General features: G+C 45.8%; 1 long non-coding RNA gene across 2 annotated transcripts in view; it reads right to left on the minus strand.

Moving 5' to 3' along the window:
• Positions 1–287: 287 nt before the first annotated feature.
• Positions 288–26129, minus strand: part of LOC121579572 — a 43465-nt gene continuing 17623 nt past the window's right edge. For both annotated transcript variants that reach the window (XR_006002923.2, XR_006002922.2), the window contains one exon: positions 288–886. This is a non-coding gene — a long non-coding RNA (uncharacterized LOC121579572). The remainder of the gene's footprint in view (positions 887–26129) is intronic.

Below are 26129 nucleotides of genomic sequence, written 5' to 3' on the forward strand. Positions count from 1 at the left end.
TAGGGTTTCAGCCTCTGTCACTGTGGCCGACGGGCCTGATCTGAACACCAGAGAGGGCTTTACGTGTGCCCTGGGTTGGAGCAGCCAGATACTGTACACATAAACAAGGTACAGTGTAGGTCTGTGGTAGAGTAGGTAGGTATAATGGATATCTTGGCAAACAGAGTTTATTCTAGTCCCTGACCATCACCAGTCCAAGCCCTCCCTGGTAGAAACGTTCTACTGATGATGCCTCATTCAAGTGAAACAAATCAATAGGGAAATAAAAACTTACTTGATACTCTGAATACTAACATTATTTTTTTATTAACAGACATTTAAATAGAATATTCAGCATAATATTCAGAAAGTACACTCTGTCTGTGTTAAAAACCATGTGAATAACATACAAAACGGTGACAGAAAATATTGTCAAGGGCACGATGAATGTAATTTGTTTGATTCAGCTCTTCTGGAGGGCTGAATCTTTGTCCAGGTAATGCATTACATTTCATTCCCAAAGAAGCTCTGTTCATTTTCAAAATCAAACTCATAAAAGCATCATATGAGCAATAACAGAACAGAGGGGCCTAGTGGAAATTTACATATTAATCCAATGTTAAAATTCCCCCTGTATTAAAACTTTTACAGGGTAAAATAAAACAGAAATGCTTCATGACAAAATGAATGTGGCCAGTGCCAAGACTGTTTGGGTGCTCTGCATTTCTGAGATCGTAGATTCACTGTCGCCACAGTAACACAGCAGCTCTGAGCCGTAAACCAGGCGCTGGGGCGATGGAAGGATGGAGGAGAGGTGGAGAATACATCTTCCTGACCACATGGGACGTTCCATCACTCAACTCTCTGCCTCTGCTCTGGTCATCCTCACCAAAGGCCTTTGCAGCTACTGAGGATATATCATAGTTATGCAGTAAGGAGTAAGCAAATCAAAGATTTATACAAATAATTTAATATAATTCCATCAGGCAAATCAAATAAGTGATAGACAGTATGTAATAAAATATAGATGGTTTCCGTGCTACATGGTTAGACACTGGTAAACCAGTACAGCTTATAAACCAGGGGTCAGAGTGTGAGGCCTAGGAGCTGTAGCCCTGCGACCACCAGGGGTTAGTTAGCTGACCAGTGGGCCAGGCCTTAGCCCTCTGAATGCTTCTCTAGCGTGTTAAATAATGAAATTATAGATGCTCAGCATCAGATTGATGTGAAGGTGATCCATACATCATCCATACATCATGTTAGCTGACAGGCCGGGCGCCTCACACACACAGGGGTGGATGAGGGGAGATGAGAGGGGAGATGAGACCAGCTGCTGCTGATAGGGCCTGCACTGTGGCCTGCTAAATAGAATAAACTAAACTATACATGATCTTGTCATGACAAAGTTGAGTGCTCAGAACAGCCGACTGACCGTCGGGCAAAGTCTCTCAGCCAAGATTATTAGTGAAGAGGATTCTAATATGCATGTCAGTTTAACAACCAAAATCTGGCAGACTTGTGTGACAGAGGCAAGATTACATGTGAATCCTTCCCTGCAAAGCCTGTCTCCTCATAGAGACCCAAGCAGAGCCTGCGAGGAGCATTTGGTGGTGATAGGATCAAGAGAGGCTGTCTCTGAGAGGGGTCAGAGCTCGAGGGTGGGTGGTTTGCGGGTAGAGGTTAGCGCTAAAACGTGTAATGAATAGTCCAAAATGTTTTGCAAAAGAAACCGTTTACTCCAAACAGAAAATGTTTTGCAACAAAAACAAGAGTTTCTATTGGACAAATGAAGGTAGGTCCCTCCCCGTTTCGTACAGTTTGCTACCGTTTGGTTCCGTTCGGTTGCTAGTGAATACATCCCAGGTTTGTGCTCCTCCCCTGTGTGGATGGCCAGGACTCTCTGATCTTATCCGAAACATTTGTCAAATACTTCCACAGCATGGAGAGATGAGTGTGCAACTCTCTTTTTCAATTGTATAGTTTATACTTTTTTAGTAAGCATTTTACCTAAAGGTGTATTCTTTCTTCTTTACTTCACTGGCTGTCAGATGAACAGATGATGGAGAGGGAGAGGAGCTAACTCCCAGAGGATGACCAGTCAGTCAGAATTACACACACTCCTTAACACATTTAGCAACACAAGCTGCACCCCCAGATCTACATATTTATTCAATAACTGGCCATCTGGGCCCAAGCCAACTGAAGCTGACAACTTTCTGTTCATATGTCCATGCTTTTCTGTTTGTCTCAGAACGGAAGGAAACACAACTAAGTCAAAGAGAGAAAGGGGAATAAGCAGAGTAACTTCAACTCTTTACTCCTGGGCCTTAGTTTCAATATTTGAATTCATAATTGAATGTCAAGAGCGTGCTTGATTCATAAGAGGGTTTTAATTCAACGTCATCTTCTCTTTGTTTTCTCTGCAGTAAGGAAGGAAAATAAACACTGGTGCACAGATGCAAGACCTTATACTGACTCTCTTCCTGCCTCTCCACCCAACTACACAGAGCCGAGCTGCGCCACTAAAACAATTCGTCCTCCTCGTCATTCGTTCTCGGTCCAGCTGAGTTTTTATTGGCCATCTCCAAACAGACGCCTGTAGCCTCTCAAACAGCTGTGTCCGCTGTTCCGCCGTATAACACTAATCTGATTAATGCTCTCAGCAACAACAGCAACAAAAAGGCCTGCTGATATACATAATTGTAATCAAGTTTGACAACGATGTCAAATAAAAACTATGCATAAATCAGGAGGACTTTGTGCTTCATGAGCTCCGTGTCCATTGGGGTTCCTTGGACAGAGAGTGAGACGGCCAGGCATGCTGCTAGAGGAGGAGGGGGTGCTACAGGCTCTCTCTCTCTCTCCCTGGCCTCTGTGAGTTCCTATGAAGCAGCAGTGGGTAGTGGAGCGGTGGTGTCTGGCCTGGTCTGGTCTTGTTGGGAGTCTGAGGGCCCTTTCCACCCCTCAACTCATACATAGGCACATAACTGGATCAGCTGCTGTGGGATTTGAGCGTGTAAGGAGAGCCAACATAAAGAGGCTCTTTAAGTGTGGCCCCCTAACCCACAAAGGCCTCCTCAGTGTGGCGGATAATAGGGCCTGACCATGCACACACACTCTCACCACACATATACACACACACATACACACACACATACACAGTCTTGTACAGCTAACCTTGTGGGGACACACAATTCAGTCCCATTCAAAATCCTATTTTCCCTAACCCCTAACCCTAAACCTAACCCTAGCTCCTAACCCTGACCCTTAATGTAATTCTAACCCTAACACTAATTCTAAACTTAACCCTAAACCCCCTAGAAATAGCATTTTACCTCGTGGGGACTTCTGGTCACACACACACACACACACACACACACACACACACACACACACACACACACACACACACACACACACACCCCTTACCCTCACATTAGTGTTATTAATGTACCAGTGCCATGCATGGGCTGTGACCACTGCCTCTCGCTTCCAAACACATATTTTAACATCACTCCTTCCTCCTCAACAAATAAGCTGTTTAGAGAATGATTTCCAGGGTGCTGTCCGTTTCCATAGAGATGACATTAAATGAAAAGGACCCAAAAATCATAGTGGGTGATAAATGCCGTTGGTCTTGGATGACACACTCCGCCGCTTCTCGCCAATGCTTGTGTTTTATTCAAAACCCTGTAGCCGGAAGACATGTTTTTTTTCCTTCTCTTTGTCGTACGAAAGAGCAAATTAAAATGTATCTCTACCGCGCCATGACTGACAAGCCATTGTTCAGCTGCTGTTAGCACATTGTCCCCCTGTATTTATTGTTTGTCATGGCACTGTAAATCATGTCACTAAAAGTGCCATCAGCGACGGGGGAGATAGGGGCTAGTCTCAGGGAGAGGATTGGTGTAACGAGGGAAGGAGAGTGGGAAGTGAGGGGGGAGACCTGTGGAATCTCAGAGATATCCCATCCCATGCCTCCCGGACCATTAACTGCCTATCAAACCACCAACAGGCTCTCTCGATGTCTGATTACCTATCTCTATCTGGAATGGGGGAGAGGCATTCAGCTCACACATTCACAATCAATGGGGAAAGATATTGTATATTTTCCTATGAGCAAATAAAAACAAAAACTAAATAAAAGTATTCCAATATCTATTTGAGCTGTAGAAAATGTGATGTATGCTGATTAGTACTATTATCTGTCTGCAAAGCTATGTAAAACCACATGTCCACATGTACAACATTACTCTCTGGGCATATTAACTTATTTCTCCTTGTCATAGTGTCTGAGACGTTGGACAATATCAACCGCATGGAGCGAGAACAGCAGTAATTTCTTCTGAATTCTTCCTATTTGATGCACTTGGTGATAATTATACTGTTAGGGAGGCGGCAGAGAGGCTAGGGGTGTGTATGGGACAAAACCTGATAAGTGGCGGTATTTGTCATTCTCTGGGCCAACTCAAGAGACCAAAAGCACCCCCTTTGCATAGCCTGTCAACTATGTCCCGCGTTTAATATAATTACCATTTTTATTGGATTTTTATTTTGCGGCAACAAAAGGGCCATCTGCTGTGCAGCAATACTCCAGTAGACCTCTAAGATCAGCTGTGAGACAATACTGGGGGCTGGATCAAAGAGCTGCTCTGCTCTGCTTTGCGCTTCACTCCCAAATCTTTTCCCTCCCCGGCTCCCTGCTTCACTCCCCAGCCAAGCCTCTCCCTCCCTGTCTCCCCACTTCACTCCCAGCCAAGCCTCTCCCTACCTGTCTCCCCCTTTTACTCTCTCTCTGTCTCTCTCACTCTCCTTTATCTCTCCCCCTTTCTCTCGCGCTCCCCCCTTCACTCCCCAGCCCAGCCTCTCCCTCCCTGTCTCCCCCCTTCACTCCCAGCCCAGCCTCTCCCTCCCTGTCTCCCCCTTCACTCCCCAGCCCAGCCTCTCCCTCCCTGTCTCCCCCCTTCACTCCCAGCCCAGCCTCTCCCTCCCTGTCTCCCCCCTTCACTCCCAGCCCCTCCCTCCCTGTCTCCCCCCTTCACTTCCGGTTCCAGCCTCTCCCTCGATCCCCCCTTAACCACCAGATCAAACAGCTTCCCACATCGTTCTCTGTCCTCTCCCCTCCACAACAGAAGCTTTACATATTTCAGAGAATCACTTAATTTGTCCCTTTTATACACATGCTGGTTAAGTGCAGGGTGGAAAATGATCTCCTAGTAGTTCAGTTTTTTTTTCATTGTAGAGATGAAGGCAACAATTCAATTATCTTCCCCTCTTATTTTATCCCTTGATGCCCTTCAAACTCATCGAACGGAGGTAGAGAGAGAGAATAGCCCAAGCAAGTGGTTAAGGAGAGGTTGTTTGAAGATGTTTGGTGTTGGAGATTGCCTGGACTACAGAATCTCATAAAGGGCATGTTATTATTGTCTCTGCATAGCAGTGAGTGAGTGAGAAATGATCATAGTATTCTCATGGCCCATTGTCTATTCTCTAGACGCTTGTCAATTGTTCCATTACCTCACATGTAATGATCTTGATAATACATTTGAACACTGATCTCAGCTCTGTCTCTGTCTGGGTGGAACACCCTAAGAGGAGGCTCAGAATCCATGATAAGAACACTTCAAAGTTTACTTGGCAGCTAAAAGGGATGTGGCCTATGGGCTCTGTTGATGAAAGTTGTACTAAAGTCAGTAGAACAAGTCTAGGTGTGAAGTAAAGACTAATTCAATATCACACCTGCTACTCATGTTATTACTACTTTACTACTGCTTCACCTGACAAATGACTACTATTACATTGTATTTAAGGAACCTGACTGCACCTCCTATTCCTCCCTAGCCTGTCCCAGTCCCAGCGGCCCCTGACACAGAGAGGAGAGGGGCTGTTAAATGGTTCTTCCCATTTCCACTATTTCACAGTCTGCCCCTCTCCCACTTCTCACTACCTTACTCTCTCTCTCTCTCTCTCTCTCTCTCTCTCTCTCTCTCTCTCTCTCTCTCTCTCTCTCTCTCTCTCTCTCTCTCTCTCTCTCTCTCTCTCTCTCTCTCTTCCCTCTCTCTCTCCCTACCTCTCACTCTCTCCCTACCTCTCACTCTCCCACTCTCTCACTCTCCCTCCCGCTCTCTCTCCCGCTCTCCCTCACTCTCCCTCCCTCTATCTCCCCCTTGCTCTCACTCATCCCCCCTCTCCTTTCACCCTCTCCATCCTCCCCCTCCCTCTAACTCCCTCCCCACTCTCCTCTCACCCTCTCCATCCTCCCCATCCCTCTCACTCCCTCCCCCCTCTCCAATCACCCTCTCCATCCTCCCTCCCTCTTACTCCCTCCCCACTCTCCTCTCACCCTCTCCATCCTCCCCCTCCCTCTCACTCCCTCCCCCCTCTCCTCTCACCCTCTCCATCCTCCCCCATCCCTCTCACTCCATCCCCCCTCTCCTTTCACCCTCTCCAACCTCCCCCTCCCTCTCACTCCCTCCCCCCTCTCCTCTCACCCTCTCCATCCTCCCCATCCCTCTCACTCCCCCCCCTCTCCTTTCACCCTCTCTATCCTCCCCATCCCTCTCACTCCATCCCCCCTCTCCTTTCACCCTCTCCACCTCCCCTCCCTCTCATCTCCCTCCCCGCTCTCTCTCTCACCCTCTCCATCCTCCCCGTCCCTCTCTTCCCTTCCCCCTCTCCTCTCACCCTCTCCATCCTCCCCTGTCCCTCTCTTCCCTCCCCCTCTCCTCTCACCCTCTCCATCCTCCCATCCCTTTCTTCCCTCCCCCCTCTCCTCTCACCCTCTCCATCCTCCCCGTCCCTCTCTTCCCTCCCCCCTCTCCTCTCACCCTCTCCATCCTCCCCGTCCCTTTCTTCCCTCCCCCCTCTCCTCTCACCCTCACCATCCTCCCCGTCCCTCTCTTCCCTCCCCCCTCTCCTCTCACCCTCTCCATCCTCCCCGTCCCTCTCTTCCCTCCCCCTCTCCTCTCACCCTCTCCATCCTCCCCGTCCCTCTCTTCCCTACCCCCTCTCCTCTCACCCTCTCCATCCTCCCCGTCCCTCTCTTCCCTACCCCCTCTCCTCTCACCCTCTCCATCCTCCCGTCCCTCCTACCCCTCCCTCTCTTCCCTCCTCTCCTCTCCTCTCACCCTCTCCATCCTCCCCGTCCCTCTCTTCCCTACCCCCTCTCCTCTCACCCTCTCCATCCTCCCCCGTCCCTTTCTTCCCTACCCCCTCTCCTCTCACCCTCTCCATCCTCCCCGTCCCTCTCTTCCCTCCCCCTCTCCTCTCACCCTCTCCATCCTCCCCGTCCCTTTCTTCCCTCCCCCTCTCCTCTCACCCTCTCCATCCTCCCCGTCCCTCTCTTCCCTCCCCCTCACCTCTCACCCTCTCCATCCTCCCCGTCCCTCTCTTCCCTCCCCCCTCTCCTCTCACCCTCTCCATCCTCCCCGTCCCTCTCTTCCCTACCCCCTCTCCTCTCACCCTCTCCATCCTCCCCGTCCCTTTCTTCCCTACCCCCTCTCCTCTCACCCTCTCCATCCTCCCCGTCCCTCTCTTCCCTCCCCCTCTCCTCTCACCCTCTCCATCCTCCCCGTCCCTCTCTTCCCTACCCCCTCTCCTCTCACCCTCTCCATCCTCCCCGTCCCTTTCTTCCCTACCCCCTCTCCTCTCACCCTCTCCATCCTCCCCGTCCCTCTCTTCCCTCCCCCTCTCCTCTCACCCTCTCCATCCTCCCCGTCCCTCTCTTCCCTTCCCCCTCTCCTCTCACCCTCTCCATCCTCCCCTTCCCTCTCACTCCCTCCCTTTTCTCTCTGTGGGATCATATTTCTAAGGGTTATCAAGCGGCTCATTTAAATGAGGACTGGTCACAGCAGGAACCAGCTGAACAAAGTTACTATTACCAGGGCCTCTCCTGTGCTGTTCTCACTCCCAGCTAATTGGCTTTGACTGCATTTGTTTAAATCCACAGAGGAAGAAAGAGAAAAGGGAAAATGCAGTGAAACTGAAGTGTGTCAGTTTGGCCAGACAGGGTGGCACTTTAGGAAAAAGACAACCTGGGCTTATTAAAGAGAGATGGGGTGGAGGGGGTGGAGGGTGAGAGGGGTGGAGGGGGGAGAAGGGGGAAGCAGGCCTTGTCACTTTGGCCTCCCCCAGTCAGTCAGTCACTGGGCTGCCGGGCTGGTCACGGCTGGTACCACACACACACACACACACACACTCTGGTCACCTCTGGTGGTCTCAGCTCATTTCCCCAATCAGCAGGAGTATTCACACACCACACACATGAACACACACAAGCAGGCACACATGCAGGCACACACACACACACACACGCACAAACACACGCAGCACACACACCTAAAATATATATATATATATATTTATGTTTTATTGCCATGTACATGGGATAGGTGCAGTGAAATGTGTTGTTTTACAGGCACATTTGTACATGGTAGCTCCCATGATATGACTATGAAAAAGCTGTGATCTCCAGTATAACAACAGTTGACACCAGTTAGGAGAAACTTAAAGGGCATCAATACTCCAATATGTTTGCCTCAGCAGCTTTTTAAAGGACATCATTGACACATATATTAAAACGGATCCTGTCCAATTCTGCACAATTACCACTCCTACCGCTGCATGGTGAATTACAGCAGAGTCAGACAAATGAATCTGGCCACCAACTGATGGCATTCTGAGGTGACTGACTGGATGACTGAATGGCGAAGCAAATGAAAAACCCTGGTAGCAGCAGTCCTCTGTTCTGTCAGTCCTCCGCTCTTCTCCGGCCTTTTAATCCACATAAATAAAGGCAAACCATAACAGCAACGGTCAACAGTGTTTTTCATCCTCCGTCCATGTTTTTTTTCTTCTTTAACTTCTTGACCACACTTTGCCTTGTATCAGGCTAAAAAGGGGTTCCTTGTAAACTTTATTGCAGCGGTGTCAAAAAGACTCCCATCGAAGAAGCAGTAAATATTCTAACAGGGTCTGGATGCAAGGCCATTCCTGCTGGCTCCAGGCACTGAATTAGGCCAGCCTGTTTCTAGTTAGAGAGTCATTAAAGAGATCTTACAGCCACAGCAAATGGTTTCCTGTCCTGAGTGCTTAACTCCTGTACTAGGAAATGTCCTAGGCCGTAAAGGGTGAACCAAACTTCCTGAAACATTTTTAAAGTTACCACTGGGTCCGTGGGGCCAAACGAATCAGCCGACCGGCGTGTTCCGACCATTCGATGTGGCCAATCAAACAAGACCCCGCTTGAACCTAACATGACATTGACGTTTAAACAGGTGGTGTCCATTTATTGGCCGAGCGTCGGGGTTAAATGTGGGAAGGGCCGGCATATTCAATCGAGAGGAGGGAAATGTGGGGGCTCCCGAGTGGCGCAGCGGTCTAAGGCACTGCATCTCAGTGCTTGAGGCGTTACTACAGACCCCCTGGTTCGATTCCAGGCTGTATCACAACCGGCCGTGTTTGGGAGTCCCATAGGGCGGCGCACAATTGGCCCAGCGTCGTCCGGGTTTTGGCCGGTGTAGGCCGTCATTGTAAATAAGAATTTGTTCTTAACTGACTTGCCTAGTTAAATAAAAAAAAGAATACTTTTTTTTGGGGAAAATGCTCGACATGCTTAAAAAAAAAGAGGGACAGGACAAATAAATAACAACTGTTGTAACCATGGCAAACATGATTGGTCAACGTAAACAAACATGGACAATGACTACATAGAGTCTACTTCAGATAGATAAAATATTAAACTGCATTCATGCTAAACAATATGCTCAACAATCTGTAGTAGTGCTCTAAACATCACTACCAACTGTAGGGGTGAAAAGCTTTGTTTCCAATTCCACCCAGTGTTTTATTACACTTCCAGTGCCAGGTGTTAGTCTATGAATTAGTCATGTTTATAGTATGGACTTCAGTACCATTGTGTTGGATTAAATGAATAAACAGAGACATTGAATGACACATGAAACCAGGGCATATGTCCACACATTATAAAATAACATAATGCCTCAATCATCTAGCTACTAAGTCCTGTCTGCCAACTGTTCCTAGGAGGAGGAAACAGACTATATCCTCTACCCACATTATTCAAGGCAGTGAGTGAGCAAATGTGTGTGTGTGTGTGTTTGTGTCCATATCTCTGTGTGTGTCTTCTTCTGCGTTCACACATCCACACATCCCAAGTGAAAGAATGGGCCATTCCTCTGAGAGATGCTCTCCCCATGTCCCCTCTGCTCTGCCAGCCCAGTAGCAGGCTATGTATAGTAGGCCTAATGGCTCCCAGGGTGGTTAAGATGTGACCTGAGACCTGAAAGGGAGAACACCTGCTCTTACCTTCTCATACCTAACCCCCCTGCCCTTACCTGCTCCCCCCTGCTCTTATCTGCTCCCCCCCTCCCCTAACACACTCTACAGGTGACTCTGCCTTTGTCTGGCTCTACAACAGGCCCACCACAGCTCACTGTTCCCAGAGCATACTGTCTGTCTGGCTCTACAGTACTAACTGACAGACAGGGGAAGCCTTCCCTGCATAACAGGCAGGCCAGGTCATGCATTAGTCATATAGACACACATTCATGTTAGCGGATGTATAATGCAGAGCAAAGGCATGTTTATGACTGTTGAGGTTTGCTTGGCTTACAAATGTCTGTCTGCATGTACGCCTGGGGCACTGGGCTGACACAAAGAGCTAAAATATGATATCACAGGCAGCGGTACGATAGGGTGAGTAATATCCTTTAAAGATGACTACTTAGATGACTGATATGAATCAATGCACTCAAAGACAATTAAAGTACAGTAAACGTCTAGTTAATGGCGGGCTGCTATGGGAACATTACTTTTAAAAGCAAAAGATGAACAATGCGTATGTTGTAAAGATGTAGGGTCGACGGCAGGTCAGAGTGACTGAACATCATTCCAGAGAGTGCATTAGCAAACATTACCCTGCATGGTTTGGACTGTACATATCCTCTCAAATTATGCTTCTAGTTCTTGTTCTAAATTTAGATTTATACTGTTGTAATAAAGTATTAAACTCAAAGTTAACACAAACATGCACACTCATGCAAATTCATAAATGTGTATTTACTCTGTTATGACAACCCTCATGGTCAAGGAAGACTTCGGCACATTTCTTTGAAAACATCTCTTATCACAACAACATGACGTCAATAGCAACATCACCAGATATGAACAACATCCCATCAATAGCAAGACTAACAGATATGAACAACATCCTGTCAATAGCAGCACTAGCTACCAGATATGAAAATAGTGTGTTTCAGTGCGTTGGTGTAATGATGCTGTCCAGTCATTAATCATATTGCTCCAGAGAAAACAGAGGGTTGACTCATGGCAGCCACAGCCAGGTTCTGGGATGGAGATTAGGCCCCTAATGAAAGCAAAACAAAGCTGGACATGCAACATTTATTGGCACATTTAGAGAAAGTGGCCCCAGAAGGACACTGCCACCAATAATCATTTCAGAAGTGCTGTTTCCTTCGGCCCGCAGACACAATCTGGAGAGGGGATATTTGTGGAGTGGCTGAACAAACACAGATTTGCCGGTATCTCCGTCTTTCCCAGCTGAGGGGCTGAGGGAAGGCAGTGCGGAGCAGAGCACAGCACTGGGCTGGTGTGTCAGCTGCTGCACCCCCTTGCCTCCCGTTCCCGTCACCCCGCCTCCGAGCAGGCCGCTCCTGGGAACGGACGGGACTCGTCCTCCTGGCCGACTGGCCGACTGGCCCCTCCTCAGGCCCTGGGTGCTGTGGAGTAACACTCTCCATTTCTCTTCCTCTCTCTGTTTCTCTCTCTCTCTCTCCATTTTTCTCTATTTTTTTCCTCTCTCACATTTCTCTCCCTCTCTGTCTCTCTCTACCTCTCTCGCTCTGTTTCTCTCTCTGTGTCACTCGCTCTCTTCACACAGCAAGCCTCAGGAAAGCAGGGACAGGCTTCAAAAGTAGTGTCCAGCCTGCCATGGTTCCAGGGTTATTTCTCTCTCCCTAACTTTACCTCAGTCCTTGGGCTTAGGGGGACTCTACAGGTCTGGGTGCTGATATCTGCCACACAGGACATAGATAGACCACAGTGCTGATTACTGGGTAGTGTAGAGACAAGGCTCTTTCCTATACTGACAAATTAAGTGGTGACACTTTACAGATTTGGACTAGATGTTTAAAATGTATGAATAAATCCACAAAGTACCACTATGAACATGACCAATCTATTTGTTCATGTTCAGCGCCATGTCAGTTTAAGCGGATTTGCACAATACTTTTTCTTCTCAAAATCTGGAAATACAAATCTGGAGGATCATGCCAAATGCAAAAGTGACATGAAGAGAGTGGACATGATACGAGACAGACATTGCTTTGGCCTAATGACAACTGCCTAAGTTAATGTGTACCACATGCAGTGGAGATGGAGATGGAGGAAGAGGAAATGGTACTTAAAATGGCCATTGTTCTAATTCAGAGGCAATCTGGAGATAATGACACTGACATCAATAGCAGACAGTCGATTCACGGATAGGATAACTTCTATTTTTTCTTTATTTTTCCCTGGAGCCATTATCGTGAGCTGAGGAGGGATTGAGAATTCTGACATGGGGGTTACGTCCTTGGTTTTGTGAGTGTTTATGATTTTAATCTTTAAAGACAGGTCTAGACGATCAATATGTCTAATTAATGCATGAACATAACGTACAAGACAGCTGGCTGAAAAAGGGGTGGGGACAATTTGTGTTCTATGATGGTCTATTATGGCTCACAAAATAAGGAATATATTTATAACACCATACTGTGAGAGAAATGTAATCATTATGCATATGAAGTGTGTGTGTGTGTGTGTGTGTGTGTGTGTGTAGCCTATTATCAGTGCTGTGTTCACTCCGTCTATCCTCAGTGTTTCCCTCCAACAAACGCTAATTAGCGATGATTTCCACCCGTGCTCTTTGCCCCTAGTCAGTCTCCTCTGTCCCTTCCTCCTCACCTTGTAACGCAACCCTGACCACCCTCTAAATGATCCACCACTCTAAAGAGGCCTTAGGGTCTGTAATGACTGACCCCTGACCCTGTCTATTGTGGGCCTTCAGATTATAAATGAAGAAGAGTTTATTTCCAAAATGCTATATCCATAAATGTTTTACATGTGTAAAATATTAATGTTCTCAGATATTTAATTCATAGATTTTGGATGTGCAAAACGATATATATCCATTGTTTAGCTGGAATGGAATTTTGGTATCCTGTATACTATGATGTGTGGTTGTCTCACCTAGCTAACTTGATGAATGCACTGTTGCCCTGGATAAGAGCATTGCTAAATGACTAAAATGGCAAATGTAAATGTTTTACATACAGATATCATATTACTGTAGTGAACTATATAATATATATATATATATATGTGTATATATATAGATATATGAATGTCACAAATCGCTTGAATAATTTCTTCAAAAGCTAATTTACCAACATTTCTGAAATAGATATATAGTGTTTTGGAAATAAACTAAAATGTATACCATCCCAAACTATGGAATTCCAGACATTCAGGAGAATATGTAGGAAAAGTGAATGTGAACAACAGGATCTGGTGATTGTCCTGGTGCTGGAGGAGGAGACCCCCATGCTGCCTCTCCAAGCCCCACTTGTCCTCTGTGTACTGAGATTGACACCCTGTCAGAGGTTTGCAGCTATCAAAGACAATAATAAAACCAAATAGAAAATGCACTCATAATGGTGTGCAGAACATAATGTGAGCATCCAGTACACTGGTGTCTATTTGTGTGTGTGTCTATGCTGTATCTCTCCAGCCTTCAGCAGCACCTCCTAGTACAATATAGCTCAGTGCAACACACACACACACACACACACACACACATAGAGGGTGCCACTGCTGACACACAGACACTTAGCCCCTCAGGCCCTAATCCCTTTTGAAACATCACAGACACTTCTGTCCCACCATATGTTTGGGCGAATATAAGCGCTATCCTGTACTATTTTAAGGAGGGGAGAGAGATGAAAACATTTTGCCAGGAAGCCTCTCAGCCTTACGCCAATCGGATTAGTCATCAAGTCATTTGCAAACAGTGAGATGAGGGATCTTAAAAACCCTCCCTTACACTCTTAGCAGCACAATCAGTCCCTCCCTCCTTCCCTCCCGGGGAAGAAGACCAAGAGATAGAGAGAGAAGTAAATTACATAAAACAGACATGCCATTCTGATCCAACTCAAATTGTGGATTACCTCTTTGATTAATCACACACAATTTAATCTGACGACTGAAATTATAGTTCCTCTTTCAGCGGGGGAAATAAGCTTATTTGATACGAGGCAACGGAATGATTCTTTTTTCTTCTCTTCTTCAGCTATTCTTCATTGCTAGCGGATTGCAACTCAATTATCTTTCTGTCAGACGATTATCCCCAGGCTTAATTTAATCTTCATTACTCCCAAGTCATATTTCAATTAAACATGCTATCATAGTGTTAACACATACTTAAACCTGTTATTCCTTGCGTTAATTTCCCACTCAAAGGTGCTGAGGGGGTAACAGATGTCATAATTATGCACTTATTAAATATATTTCACACTTGTCCGCGCGTAGCGGGGAGTGGAGTACCGGGGCGGCGGCCCTAGAACATTAATCTAATGACAATATGCTTTAGTTGTGAGCTATAATACCACCGCCTGCTTAGCAATCTGCTTGGGCCCCTAGCTGCTTAACTGTAACACACAGATATCAGCGGCCAAGTGAAGGAAGTTAATGCATTAGTAGTTTACTCAGCACACTCATTTCACCTTGTGGAGAGGCGAGGTCGAAGCGAGGAGGCCTCCTTACAGCCCCTCTAGATCAATGTCTCTATATCTAGAGGGATACCAACACAGAGCCAGGTGGTTCCCCCTTGGGGTTAGAGAGGGGTACAATAGCCCCTTGGCACTAGCAGGAGGGGTAACGTGCCAGTCACTCTGCCAGTGTGAATGCTACCAGCTAGCTACAGACAGTGTGATTACAGTCTGAGTATGCACTGTTAGAACATGGACCCCCCTCTGTCCAGATGCTTCACCTGGAAACATCTGGACAGGGGAAAAGGAACATGTCAGTCATAGATAATAAGACATCTCAAGATAACTGCTGGTGTTGTTGTCAAATCTGTTATTCAAAGATTGCTTATTGACAGCATCTGCTATTAAACCCTGGATCTTCATTCAGATTATCCATGTACATCTATTATTTTCCACAGGATAAGAAACTGTAATCTTTCCGTAATCTTAGTAGATTGAAAAAAACATGTAACTCATTAAGTTAAAAGACTGAGCATGTGGCAAAAAAAAGAATAACCATCTTTGAAGAATCTCGACTGGCCTCAAACTTCAACCCTCCTACGTATCTTTTGCTACAATCCATGAAATATACACAGCTAGGGATCCTCCTCTGCATCTCACCCAGCATGATAACCCACCAGCACTGTTGCCAGTTCATTGAGCCCTGAGACTCTGACTGCCTCAGTCTCCTCTGACTAAGAGGAGACAATAGATTACCAATACCTCTGTCTGAGACACAAACAAACAACAAAACAAACACAAATAAATAAGCAGCAGCGGTGCTCAAAAAGCAGAATGCTTTACAAATCAAGAAAATGCCTGTGATGCCCACAGATAGGAAATGTGTGGGACAGGAAGGAAATGTGCTGCACAGACCTCAGTGCCAACAGACCAGCCAACCAACCAGGCAACAGACCCACGTACAGCAGAACAGCTCCAAGCCTCTCAGACATTATAAGTGGAAAAATATGAAATGTATAATCGTTAAAATATTATACAAATCTTGTGAAATTACAGTAACAAATGAAATTACAGTATTAAAGGTTAATATATTATCCGATGAATATGTGGATAACACATCACCAGAGTACAGTATAAGTTGAGCTGTAAAAGTGGAACAATTCACAAGGCATCACAGTCACAGTTCCAGTTTTGTTCTTGGCTCTCACACACTCTGCCTGATACTCTAACAACAGTATTAACCAGGTTATGGATGCTGTGCGCCGTTTAACCAAATCTGGGAAGTATTTGAAGTTGAGCTTTGTAATCTTTACAATCTCCAAGGGATATCCTGGCGACTAATTTTTAGAATCAACAGTAATATGAATAATGTGTGTGAGAGGCCCGGGGGGCAGTGGCTGCTCTGGAGGAGATTGTATACAGGCTGAGAGTTAAAGGAGTAGGACAGGGGAGGGGGACAGGATGACACATACACACACACACACACACACACACACACACACACACACAGACACACACACACACACTCACACAATAGAAGCCTGTTTGGGAAAGACCTGAGCAAAGACAACCAGGCCCAATAGCATACTGATGCAATCCATGATAATTTAGATGGAAATAGAGAGAGAGAGAGAGAGAGAGAGATGGAAATAGAGAGAGAGAGAGAGAGAGAGAGAGAGAGAGAGAGAGAGAGAGAGAGTGAGAAAGAGACAGACACGCAGAGAGAGTGAAAGATTCTCAACCAATCCGTCTCTTTTCAGTGCATTGATTATGTGTTTTACGTTGAAGCAGTAAGATGGGCATACGAAACCTGACTCTGGGAGGGCCTATAGCAGGGCTACTGGTCAGAGAGGGGGAGGGAGGGGAGGGTAGGAGCAGGCCCCTGAGGAAAGGGTCAGTGTGGTGGACAGAGGGGAGAGGGGGAGGGAGGGATAGATGGAAAAAGGGAGGGAGAGGCAATCAGGAGTTATTGTCAGTGACAGGGCTGCACCTTGATGGGCCAGGCGTTGCTTTGTTTGTCACCTCACCAACCTCAATCCATCAATCATCTCCTCTAGACCCACACGACCAATCAATCAGCTGCATGCTGCACCCAGAGGAGGGACGTCTGTCACAGCATTACGGCAAAGGCCTGGCCAATCACAAGTGTCACAGCAACTATCACATCTCATATAAAAACAATGAAAGTGGTAAATATTTGACTGGAAACTCATATTTGCGTTCAAGAAATTCATTTTTTAGCTTATCGTTTGTTTTGGTAATTTTCACTAATATTATGAAGTAATTGATAGTAGTAAAATGGCAGTAGTCCGACTAGAGGTAGTAATATTAATAGTGGTAATATTTTAAATAACACAGTCTTCAACTGAAGTCTAGTTTTAAAAGGCTACATCAAACACTGTCTTCTTACCTCTTCCGTTGCATCTTACATTAAATCTTTGGTGCGTATTGGCTTGTTAACTCTTAACATATGTACCTAGCTCCCAGGCATTATTCACACACGTCTGGAAATTCTTAAGAAATGGCGATAAGTCACGGAAATGTGTAAAGAACTCTGGCAATTTTCACTTCAACGTTGTCAGTGAGGTACACTCTCCTAGAAAAAAAGTATCTCATTTTCACCACCGACTGTAACTGTAAATTTTTTTGTAGCATGTAGCAGCAAGAAAAGTTACACGTTTAATGAACATCACCTCCTGGAGGTATTTTGTTATTCCCAGACTCAGAACCTTTTTTCCTGCGAGCATGTTGTTATACATTTATTTACATGGGGAATTTGTGCCAGTCAGCAACTGGAAAGCTTCTAATTTGGACTGCATGTCTAATTATCAAAAGCAAGGCATGCAGAAAATACTAAGTATTAAGAAAAAAATTAAGAAATTATAATGATAATAAGTATGGCCTCTTTATGCCTCATTTCATTAAACAGTACAACATTGAACTGAATAAAAAATGTAACCCAAAATGATCTTTATATTTAATTATTAATTGTTTTCATACGCCTGCCTGTATAATTGTAGGAGGTCTATTGAAGGTGTGTTACATTTGAACAGGCTCGTCTCTCCCTCAGAGCCTCAACTGTTGCTGCTGTTTCTTTTTTCAGCACATTAGGTTGCAGCCTTAGGGATGCTTTGACCAGCGGATCAATGGATCTGCCTCTCTTGTCACCATTAATTTGGACTGAGGGAGGGGTAGAGGCTCCAACCCCAGCCATCGTCTGCCGCTGGCCTGCCGGGTCGGCCCTGCCTTCACCTGGGCTCCTCTCTCTTTGAACTCCCCTGACAGCTGGCTGCCACCAGCCATAGACACCAGCAGACAGGCGACAAGTCCTTGGGCTCCACACACACACACACACACACACACACACACACACACACACACACACACACACACACACACACACACACACACACACACACACACACACACACACACACACACACACACACACACACACACACACACACACTTGCACAGACGCACTCTAGAGCAGCCATCGTGGTGCAGTTGAACACTGACGCCAAACACTCTCTCTATTTGTCACATACTCCCTCTGTCTCTCTCTCTCTCTCCCTCTCTGTCTATCCATCTCTGTCTCCCCTCCCTCTGTCTCTCTCTCTCCCTCTCTGTCTATCCATCTCTGTCTCCCCTTTGTAGCCGTCTCTCTCCTCCCTCTCTCTCTCCTTCCCCTCCCTCTCCTCCCTCTCTCCTCCCATCTCTTGATCTTGGTCTCCCTCTCTCTGTCTGGGTCTATCACTATGTCCCTCTACTCTTCTCTCTAGTCAGTGGAGTCAGAGAGCAGTAGTTCAGCCAGATGGAGGGGGACCAGTCCCTCTACTCTTCTCTCTAGTCAGTGGAGTCAGAGAGCAGTAGTTCAGCCAGATGGAGGGGGACCAGTCCCTCTACTCTTCTCTCTAGTCAGTGGAGTCAGAGAGCAGTAGTTCAGCCAGATGGAGGGGGACCAGTCCCTCTACTCTTCTCTCTAGTCAGTGGAGTCAGAGAGCAGTAGTTCAGCCAGATGGAGGGGGACCAGTCCCTCTACTCTTCTCTCTAGTCAGTGGAGTCAGAGAGCAGTAGTTCAGCCAGTTGGAGGGGGACCAGTCCCTCTACTCTTCTCTCTAGTCAGTGGAGTCAGAGAGCAGTAGTTCAGCCAGATGGAGGGGGACCAGTCCCTCTACTCTTCTCTCTAGTCAGTGGAGTCAGAGAGCAGTAGTTCAGTCAGATGGAGGGGGACCAGTCCCTCTACTCTTCTCTCTAGTCAGTGGAGTCAGAGAGCAGTAGTTCAGCCAGATGGAGGGGGACCAGTCCTCTACTCTTCTCTCTAGTCAGTAGAGTCAGAGAGCAGTAGTTCAGCCAGTTGGAGGGGGGACCAGTCCCTCTACTCTTCTCTCTAGTCAGTGGAGTCAGAGAGCAGTAGTTCAGCCAGATGGAGGGGGACCAGTCCCTCTACTCTTCTCTCTAGTCAGTGGAGTCAGAGAGCAGTAGTTCAGCCAGTTGGAGGGGGACCAGTCCCTCTACTCTTCTCTCTAGTCAGTGGAGTCAGAGAGCAGTAGTTCAGCCAGATGGAGGGGGACCAGTCCCTCTACTCTTCTCTCTAGTCAGTGGAGTCAGAGAGCAGTAGTTCAGCCAGATGGAGGGGGACCAGTCCCTCTACTCTTCTCTCTAGTCAGTGGAGTCAGAGAGCAGTAGTTCAGCCAGATGGAGGGGGACCAGTCCCTCTACTCTTCTCTCTAGTCAGTGGAGTCAGAGAGCAGTAGTTCAGCCAGTTGGAGGGGGACCAGTCCCTCTACTCTTCTCTCTAGTCAGTGGAGTCAGAGAGCAGTAGTTCAGCCAGATGGAGGGGGACCAGTCCCTCTACTCTTCTCTCTAGTCAGTGGAGTCAGAGAGCAGTAGTTCAGCCAGATGGAGGGGGACCAGTCCCTCTACTCTTCTCTCTAGTCAGTGGAGTCAGAGAGCAGTAGTTCAGCCAGATGGAGGGGGACCAGCTGTGGGCCAGTCTCTCCTGCTACACCCGCTACTGCTGGAGTCTGGAGTAATTCCGTTTGAAACTTGCACGCTATCCACACAAACACAAACACATGCACATTTGCATGTCATACACACACTCAAAAAAAGTAGAACAATTTTGTTATCATGAGATTCTTTATTTTTATTTAACTAGGCAAGTCAACCCGGACGACACTGGGCCAATTGTGCGCCGCCCTATGGGACTCCCAATCACGGCCAGATTGTGATACAGGCAGGAATCAAACCAGGGTCTGTAGTGACGCCTCTAGCAATGAGATGCAGTGCCTTAGACAGCTGCACCACTCGGGAGCCCAAATGATCAGTCATTAAATGATTATTTTTTTAAATGAAAAATACAAAACTCAGACTATAATAGTAAAATAGAAGGTAATGCTGGAAACGTGAACAAAATCATATTTCTGATGTCAGATATGAACCACTGAGTAAACTCAAATGTATAATTGTACAGCTACAGTTAAAAAAAATACTATTCAGGAACAACAAATGCTCCTAAATATTACCTCTAGTTATTGCCCCCATGTGTTACAGAACATATTGCACTGTATGTAAAATTTTTTGTCAGCCATAGGAAGAGACGGCTTTGTTATATCATCTGTACTTTATTACAGTTTGCCATCTGCACAGAGGTATGTTAATAGCTAGCTGCGGCTATTTACACATATGAAAAAGCACATCCATCTGCTGTGTTGTTGTCGTCGGTCCCACATGGATCCATCCCACCTTTTACACCAAACAACTGCTGTTTATATCACAGGGTGACAGAGAGAGTGAGAGACTCAGTGACACCTGCACCTTACATCCTGGTTAGTGTTGTATTGTATCGTACATATGCCCCTCACCTCAACATATTGTGTCATCCCCAACACAGCACTAGGTTCAACTATACAGTGCATTTGATATACACCCAATGGGAGATTGAGATTTGTCACTTTGTTTGATACTATTTCAGATTGTGTATTTGAATGTGTGAAAAGAAAGCCAGCGTTTATTTTGTTATTCATCAAAAATAGATATATGGAATAGATTTGTGAGTAAAAATGCCCTCGAAGCTGCTGTTTGGAGAATATATTGACACGGTTTGCAACACCAGTGCCAATATGCCCTCCAAACACCGGCTTCTCGGGCATTATCACTTAACTATGTAACTGAATGTCTAGATTTAGAACAATATAAAAAATTCTAAAAGTTGGCCTAACTCTAAATATATGGCTCTAAGTACAGTACACTGCACACTCCCCATAGTGTGGCAGAAGGAAGCATTTCCTCTGAGGAAGAATAAAATGCTTTTAAATCCAACAATAATTGGATGAAATGGGGTTATGCATAGCTGTTATTCTCTACATAAAATGATTGCTGCTCTGGCATATACATATCTATAAATTACTGGAGTGTACATGTACATATCTATAAATTACTGGAGTGTACATGTACATATCTATAAATTACTAATACATGTAAAACAACGGGCTTAATATCAGAGGTGAAACACAAAGTAAATCTTGATTACATACAAGGGATAATACATCAGACAGCAGTGTACTATAAGCCCTGTGTTTGGCTGCTGTAAGTGAAGTCTAAAGAACGTATGGGTCAGTCAACAATAGTAATAACCCCGTCAGACTGCAACAACAGCCTTTACAACAACACAAACAACAAACAGGAAGACTTAACCACGGTGTCAGCCTGGTAAACAGTAAACAACCAGGCCAGAGACATATCATAGCTGCATGTTCCACTCTGAGCTCTGCAGTGATTGGTCCAGGTCTAGCTTCAGACCAGGAAGGAATGCCCTGGTGCAGTGGAGGGCGGGTGGAAGGCAGCGTGCCAAATCCCCAGCCCAGGTACTGTAACTGTACAGCCATGTTGTGTTTGAGGTGAAGGAACATTAAAACATTAATCCCCACCTGACACTAATACTTGATGTATGATTGACCTTAAAGCAGCAGGACACTAGACTAGCTACAGGACATTACCGTTAGAGTTAGTCTCAGTCAGTCTGAGCCATATGGCCAGGACATTAGCCCTTTACCCTCTACAGGGATAATCTCTCAGTTCTGGCAATGCTTTTTCTTCACAGATTTCTTTTGGCAATAATTGCATGACAGCATTACCGTATTGAGACAGATTTAGAAGGAGCCTTCGTCACAGGGATGCATGGGGAGGGGCTTTTCTGCAGGAAGTAAGGAAACATAATCTACTGTAATCTAGGAAAAGTCGTGCGAGGCAAGGGACGGAGGGCCCTGATGGTATGGAAACCATATGGTATTTAATTTGTGTCTCTTTGATTCACACATGCAAACATATGCCTGGCCTAAATAAATGCTTAATGCTGCTGTAATACTAACATTAATATTGACATAATCAGGCTTTTAAAATTAAGATTAAGAAATTAAGATTGATACCAGGCATATAGAGTTTTAATAAAAATATTTAACTGGCTTTGTCCTGTAAACTGTATGCATGTGCAGTAGTATTGTAGATTATGTACACTAATAACATCATTGTCAAGACAAGATTCTTGACCACTTGAAGCAAGGTTATTCGTTACAATGTTGTCTGTGAAGGTGTCTGGAAAAGCATAATCTCACTTGGGATACTCAGTGGGTCCATTGTCTGCCTATTGTATATATTTTAACAAGACCCCCCCCCTCAAAAGGGAGAGTGTGTACAATCTCAGCCAGTGTGAACAGACTAGACTGAGTAATGACTAGTTTAGAGAGCATAGACGTCTTGTCCTGGCTGCTCATTGAAATAATCCAATCTGCCTGAGCCTCCCATGACAGTTTCTCAGGGCAGGGCCACACAAACCAAACTGCGCCCTAACACAAAGCCAACTGACTGCTCTGCTCTGCAAGCTCCTTCAACCTCCTTGATTTGCAACCCCCCCCCAACACACACGCACACTTTCTGCTAAACCCCCTTCTCCAACAGCAGTGATAGTGGTGAAGACAACCCCACACCTCTTCTCTCCTCTCCTCTCCTTGGCCGGGCCCGGCTTGGTCACGTAATGAACAAATTCACTGCGCATTACTCTGGACTTGATCTCTAGCAAAATAGTGCTGGAACAAACAATTTGGTTTGTCAACACCTTTCTCTGGACTCCTCCATCAATGTCAGGGGTCCAAATCTAAACAGCAAAGTGCATTTGACTGCAGGACCCCGGGCTGATTAGACATCCCAGCTCAGCAGATTGTCTCAGACAGGACAGGCAGCTCTGATTGCTAACCCAGCCTGAAAATAGTCTGCGCTGCCCCGGGATTAGCATGAATATTTTGATATAAATCGATAAGCAATCTCCACTCCATAAGAAATGCCAGCAGCCTTCATTTGGCTGATCAAAGGTACATCAGCAGGTGGGCGACAGCTGGCTATTGTTTTCAGGCATGGGCTGTGGGAGGGTGGGTGAGGGGGTGATTCCATAGGAGGGATGGAGATAGATCCATGGCTCCACGGCTCTGGTTTTCTCTACTCCACCTAATCGTGGAAACAATCACTGCTTCACAGGATCCCATCTCCCAGGGATGGACTGACTCAAATGAGGGTGGCAGAGGGCCGAACCACAGGTGGAGCAAGTTAATTTGTTAACCATTACTGCTGTGGCCTGACTGGCCTCGCCGCTGGCTGCTGCGGCAGCCGCCACTGACCCGGAAGTAAAGGGCCAGGTCAGTGTATCTAGCCTATCCAGTTATACCTTCTTTGGACCTAAACAGATTTTATTGGATTTGACACGGCTTTACCAGTGGGTCTGATCTGATCACATTCTGAATGGTAATAAGCCAAGGAGTCACACAAACCGTTATAAATTATTTTCATTTTCAATGTCAGGGTCTCAAATATATACTTTTTCTGTGCACATACTCTGACTACTAAATGTTTCATCCTCGAGAGCAAAGACTTGGGAAGTCTGGGAAAAGAAGAAAACCAGACACTGTAGTTCTGATGCAATACATGAAATAATTCTGACAAGCTGCCTTCATCAGGGTTTCACAATATCTAGGAAACTATTTCACATTTGACACCTTCATTTCCACCTTTATAGTTCATTGGTCTAACTGCAGGAGGGTGGACTGACCACTCCCCTCCCTTCACAACCCTACCACCATAATTTCCCAGTCCCAGTCCCTATAAAAGGGTGCAGGTGTGACCCAAACGCTGAGCAGTTAACTAGCAGGGAGTGAAGTGAGACCACACCACACGCCACTGAACTGAAACTAACTGTCTAACTGACTGACTGGGGGGGCTGCTACTGCCACATGGGACCAACGTTAACACACAGGGCTGTGGGAACCAGCGGAGGGAATAGTGGAGCAATTGTAAATTGCAGGTTTAATTCATTAGCAAGTGTCACTTTATTTCAGGGCAGGCCGAGCAGGGCGATTAAAAAGTGGTAATCAGGATTAATTAGGAGAATATATATGTGAGGATTAGCAGGCCTAACCCTTGCACGGCCCTAGCTGCCTGCAGCTAACGCCCTCCCTCCCTCTCTCCTCACCTCCCTCCCTCTCTCCCCACCTCCTTCTCTCTCTTTCTCCCTCTCTCTCTCCCTCCCTACATCCTTCTCTCATCACATGTGCGACAGCTCTCCCACCCATATCTCCCTCTCTCTCTGGCCCTCCCTCCCTCTTTTCCTGCTACAACTCAGCTCCTGAACTGGGCTTTTGGCAATAGGCATTAGCCCTGGACATGCTTCTAGGCTCTGGCCCTAAACTGACACTACTGGGACACACTGGGACAGCCTACACAGAATAGAGCCAAGCTGACGATGCTGCTTAGTAGATGAACAGTTATACATAAACTTGAGGGAGACATAAGAGACACATGAGTATGCGGTTTAAGTTATGGAGACATTACAAATGAGGTTACAATGATCTATTTACAGTGACGGAGAGGGGGTCTTCATAAATGAGGAATTCCATGTGCAGCACTTGTGTTTATAAGCGGAGAGTAATTGTTTTGCTCAATCCTATGTCATCACAAATTTCAGTCAGGCCTTCTATGGTCTCTGATTTATTATTGAAATCTTCCAAACTGCCGGTTATCACTGTGTTTATATTATTACTTCAACATGTTTCAGTTAACATAACCTTGAAACACTCCAGTTCAAGTGCGGTGAGGTTGTTTTGCTTGCAGCATTGAAGTTAGCAGATGACGCATTGCCTCGTTCCCTGGCAACAACAGACCAAATCTTTCCTCCTGCTCGTCTCTCCAGTGCGGTCGGGGTGGCCTCTTAATGTTTGAGCTCAAATAGAAATACAACAACTGCCCATTATTTTCATTTTGCTTCAATGAGAAAATAATACAGCCCTGGGAGCCTTCAATGTTTTTGGAAAATCTATAAACAAAAGATAATATTATAAAATTTTTGTGGGCAGAATTTATCTGCTGACTTTCAGGTGGCCTCCTCTCAAAGCACAAAAGGTGAAATATAGACAAGGCCACAGCATAAAAATAGCCTTATGATGGTATACTTAAGGTTGACAGACACCCTAGTGTAGAAGTTTTGAGATATCACTGCATTTCTATCAGTTATGAGTAAAAAGACAACACGTAGTACGTTAGATTTACCACAACTAAGAAAATATTTATATTTTATAAATGGTATATGAGAAACGCCTTCAAACATACCAAGCAAAGACTATGCAGCACTCTGCCGACTGGTTGAATAAAATATGACTCAATAGTGTTTTCATATGCATTCTACATTACCCACTTGGTCCGTTTTTGTTAAGGAAATTACAAACTAGAAAATGTAGGTAATAATCAGAACACGGACAATGATTTTTTCCCAAATGGCCCTAGGATAAAAAGAAAAGAGAAATATCCAGAGACGAGGAAGTATCCAGTAGATGCATACAGCAGGGATACATTATGACCTGTTTAAATATTTCCTCCTCTCATCAGATACTTACAAACACAGTTTACTCCACCGCCGCTATCTAACGATTTCTGTGGATCTGAAAACAGGTTTGGGTGAAGCTGAGGACTTAAATAATAGCAGGAGTGGTATTGAACCTCTTCGGAGAAGATCAAATGCGGCTTTCATTAGTTTAGTACAGCGCCAGGGCTCATTGATGACTTGTCAGACAGTCTTTCCTTCAATACGCAGCGAGAGGCTCTAAAAATCATCCTTTTACTGAGCCCTCTCGGCTGTAAATTCAACACAGTTCGATACTCCCTCTCCCCTCCCTCTCCCCTCCCTCTCCCTCTCCTATAGCTCCTTTATTTCTTCCCATGGATTAACCTCATGCTGCTGATCAAAAGGAGAGCTTCTCTGAGTGTCTGGTCAGGCCTAGTCCACTAGCTCCATTAGACACTCATAATGAACACTTCAACATT

This window comes from Coregonus clupeaformis, chromosome 32 (genome assembly GCF_020615455.1).
Source record: "Coregonus clupeaformis isolate EN_2021a chromosome 32, ASM2061545v1, whole genome shotgun sequence".
Taxonomy (NCBI): domain Eukaryota; kingdom Metazoa; phylum Chordata; class Actinopteri; order Salmoniformes; family Salmonidae; genus Coregonus; species Coregonus clupeaformis.